Source organism: Haliotis rubra, unplaced genomic scaffold (genome assembly GCF_003918875.1).
Source record: "Haliotis rubra isolate DU_JTF1 unplaced genomic scaffold, ASM391887v1 Scf215, whole genome shotgun sequence".
Lineage (NCBI taxonomy): Eukaryota > Metazoa > Mollusca > Gastropoda > Lepetellida > Haliotidae > Haliotis > Haliotis rubra.
In genome coordinates, this window is record NW_025766170.1 from 1,395,552 (window position 1) to 1,400,301 (window position 4,750).

The 4,750-nt window shown below is 33.5% G+C and overlaps 1 long non-coding RNA gene across 1 annotated transcript; it reads left to right on the forward strand.

Moving 5' to 3' along the window:
* Window positions 1-998: 998 nt before the first annotated feature.
* Window positions 999-2,046, forward strand: LOC124276886. Its single transcript, XR_006898683.1, has 2 exons — window positions 999-1,193; window positions 1,996-2,046. It is a non-coding gene; the product is annotated as an uncharacterized LOC124276886 (long non-coding RNA).
* Window positions 2,047-4,750: the final 2,704 nt, after the last annotated feature.

The window sequence follows — 4,750 nt, forward strand, 5'->3', positions numbered from 1 at the left end:
GCCAACAGACAAAAAGTGTACCTGGCGTCTCTGAAGAACAACAAGGTACTGAGAGAGAAGAAAATAAGTGTTCGAACGGACCTTCCAGTCCCACTCAAAAAGCAACGCGGACGACTGGCCAACAAAGCGTTTGAACTAAGAAGGACCACAAGCTACAAACCCGAATTATGGAGCGGGGAGTCGATCTAACTCTCCAATACAGGAAGAATTCACAGGACGACTGGAAAAATATATCGTTGGAGGACACACTCAAACTGTGACTGCGATTTGCGATAACGTGTGACTAATAAGGACTAACATTTTTACTTTCAGTTAATATTACATAAACACGCGAAGAGCGTCACGGACTCAGTTTGTGTTGGGGGAAAATCGCCAGTGTCTGTTCAAAAAGCGAACTTGATTCATGGATTAGATTATTCATGGAATGGAATTCCTCTTTCATGAACTGGAATATGAATTGTTCATGGATTTTTCAGGTAAATACTAAATATGACATTTAAATAGTATACCATACGTTAAATACTACAGTAAACTCAGACGTTCTTCTAAAATTAATGTGTCTACAGCACCTATTATTACTAGACATGACATATAAATGTCTTGATATCTAACAAAGTATGAACTAAAATGTTATCTCATGTTTGATTAGTAACTTACCTAATAGCATTCAGAAATCATCCATAAAATGAGATATAGCTGTGAAAATTACAAGCAGCAACTCGTGTTTTATGTCTGTGGCAGTCACATATATTTGTGTTACTGTCAAATAAACCATACACTGTACACCACTGTAATTAGTATTAGTATTAATAGTGACATTAGTATTTGCATTAGTATTAGTACTAGTTATTAGTATATAGTGAATATAGTATTGGTATTAGCATTAGTATTAGTTATTAGTTTTAGTTATTAGTTAGTAGCTATTGATATTAGTTAGCATTACGAGTGTGAAGGATTTTAATTAAGAGGTGATACTACACCTTAAATAGTTTAACTTGGATATGCTTGGGTCAGTCACTTACCTATCACTTCCTTTTGTTTAAACCAGGGCAAATGTTCTGGTTGAGTGGCTGACCCTATTGTTCTTAGCTTGCATGCTTTTTAACCCTCACTTGCACCTTAGTCACTGGACAGAGAAGTCACCAACAGACTGCAGCAAGTTTACTAATTTCAGTTACTTCACTACTGTCAAGGTATGTTTCTTTAATTAAAATACATGAACGTATATGTGTATATCTTTTCATAAATAAGGTTATATAAACATTATGTTATGTATGCTAAATAAGGTAATTTGTACATTTGCGAGAGGCTTAGTAAATGGCAAAATCTCCTGGATAGGCAGGTATTTGAATGAGTATTTTGATTTATAAGTTTATGAAGCTTTTATCATGTATGTGTTGTGTATGTATGTGTATATATAATAATATTAGGATGTTTGGTATTTTACTGTGTGCTATGCCAGATCTGTAAATATGTGTTTACAGTAATTCTGATTTGATGATAATATTTACGTGTGTATGGATGTTGTGTAGGGAAGTTAGTTTTGAATTATTTCCACATTTGTAGGTATTTTCGGTGCCACTGTAGCCGTGACCATGTAGTTGTGGAAAACCGTAGTGTGACCTACACCTAGAGGCCATACTTCTGGTATGTTTGTATATTTTCATCACGTAAATATATACCATTATCTATTGATGACGTTTTACACACAGTAAGATGTGTGTATATTTCATATATTCTATATTTACTACTACATATATGGACAACTGTAATTCAGGTTGCTGTATCTTACTTGTCAGCATTGTGTAGTCAGATGCTTGACTGTGTTTCAAGGCCACTAATATAACACAATGCAGTAATTCTATATTTACCGTCTTTATTTAATGATGCATATGATGTACGTGTTACGGTGTTGTCCATACTTTTGTTTGCAAGCCAGATGAATTATGCTTGGATTATGTTTATTATCCTCATCATTGTTGTTGTGTATTTCAGGGTGTAAAACAATGAACTAAACCCAGTCGTCGAATAAATCGAATCACACCCGTAGCCGTGTTGTCACCTTTATCAAGATGCACACTTAGAGCTGCTACATGTCTATTGATGTCATAATACTTAGTTTCTGTAATATGCAAGGTAATAAGCATACGACGGAACGTCGATCATTCTTTGCGTTGAGACTAACTACCAGAGCAATTTCCTTTTCCACTATATATAGATGTATGTTGTGCAGAGATGGTTATCTTCATTACAAAGTGTCACTCCTCTACTCATTTGTGACTGATACAAATCATTCCGCAAAATCAGATATAGCTATAAAAACTATAAACAACACCATGTGCTTTTCTATTTATAGATTCGCACTTCCGGTGTATACGCGGATGTAAAGTCTAAAACCGTGAACGTAACACTATCCTTTCACTAGAGATGAACTACTTGAGTAACTTAGTTCTCTATTACATGCTGACAGCATATTATATAATAATGGAAATTTTCATTATGAAACGTTGTTTGTTCAGGCCTAGTGTACATTTCTATTTTTTGACACTGCAAGGAGTGTATGTATTTTCGCGCAGTGAGAAGTTTATAACAGAATGTTTTGACGTGTGCATATGTGGATGAAGTTCAGAAACCATCTGATTTATACTAATATTCACTATGTACTATGTAATTTTCTATTTACGCATTCATACTTCCGTAGTATACGCGGATGTATAGTTTACAACCGTGAACGGAACATTATCTTCTTACTAGAGATGAACCACTTGAGTAACTTAGTTCCCCAATACATGCTGACAGCATATTATATAATAATGGATATTTTCATTATGAAACGTTGTTCGCTCAGGCAGAGTGTACATTTTTATTTTTTGACACTGCAAGGAGTGTGTATACATTTGCGCAGTAGGATCTTATAACAGGATGTTTTGATGTGTGAATATGTGGATGTACCATACTTCCACTGCTTTACAGCTATGATCTCTACAGAATTCTGATCTTTTAACGAGACTGACATTACAGGATGTACTGCATTTACTGTATTCTTCCAGTGGAATATTACTAGTGATTTGAACACTTAATTGATGGTAACTCACTGTTTTAGTTGTGTATCAGCTTCGATAATACAATATCTGATATAATAGAGTTACGCTAAATATACCCACCTAGTTGCATTATAACTAACTACTCCATGTCAATCCTCTTAAAAAGTAAAGACTGTACCAAAGAAACCCCAAATTTTCTTAGTTTTCAGAAGCTGGAAGCACCTTTTATACCCACAATTTTGAAACGTTTTAAATGTTGTTATCATATACAGAATAACGAAAATTCCACAAAGCATGTTACTGACATATACACTTTCACAAATCCCATTCTATACCATTGTTACGACTACAAACCATTTGAATTAGAGATACTCCACATCTTTGACAATGGCTGAAAAGGAAAAAAATAAGATTGTCTTTAAACTGTAGGGGCTTAAACAATTCGTTTAAAAGAAACAAGGTGTTCCGCTTTTTACGGAAAAAAAGCCCACATATATTGCTTACAAGATGTACACTTTACTAAAGAACAAGAACAAATCATTAAACAACAATGGGGCTACAATCAATGCTACATGACATCTTTTAAAAGTACTGCTAGAGGAACAGCTGTTTTATTTAATAATAACTTTGAATTCAAAGTTGAAGATGTGGTTGCCGGTAGTGAGTCAGGAAATTATGTAATATTAAAAGTAAATATATGTGAAATAGTCTACACAATAGCAAGCATATATGGCCCAAACCAAGATACGCCAGAAGTTTATGATACAATTAAAGATCATGTGGAACGCCTAGGAGGAACACAAACTATTTTATGCGGAGACTGGAATTTAGTACAAGACCCTAGAAAAGATACTTTCAACTATAAAAATATTAACAACCCAAAGGCCAGAGAAAAAATTATAGATCTGATATTTGTTTTAGATTTAAAAGATCCATGGAGAGAAACAAACCCCTTCGAGAAAAGATTTACCTGGCGTCAACCTACTCCAATTAAACAAGCTCGACTAGATTATTTCCTGATCTCTCATAGTCTTTTACAGAATGTTATCAAGTGTGACAAAAGTCCAAGCATAGATTCAGATCATTCACTTATTTCTATGACATTAGCTCTATCTGAAACACAAAGAGGAAAAGGTTTTGGGAAATTCAACAATTCTTTATTACAAGATCCAAAGTATGTACAATTAGTCAAGGAAACTATTAAAAGCACGTTGACCAAATATAACACAAAAACAGAAGACCAAATTCCAAAATACCAAATTAATGATCAACTTCTATGGGAAATGATTCTTATGGAAATCAGAGGATTAACAATTTTCTATACATCAACAAAGAGGAAAAAGATAAGAGCAGAATCAATGAACTAGAAACATTATTGCACGATTTAGAGATAGAACTTGATAACAATGACTGTTTACAGGCCAAAGAAGAAATTTTAAAAAGAATAAATGATACAAAAACTGAACTTAATGAATTTGAAACAAATAAAACAAAGGGAGCATTTATTAGATCAAAAGCAAAATGGACAGAACAGGGAGAAAAACCAAGTAGATACTTTTTAAACTTGGAATTTAGAAATCTTCTAAACAAGTCTATATCAGAAATAAAAAAACCCGACGGATCAACCATTAAAGATCAAGAAGAAATACTAATAGAAACCCAAAGCTTTTATAAAAAAACTATATAAAAATAACTGCACACAAATT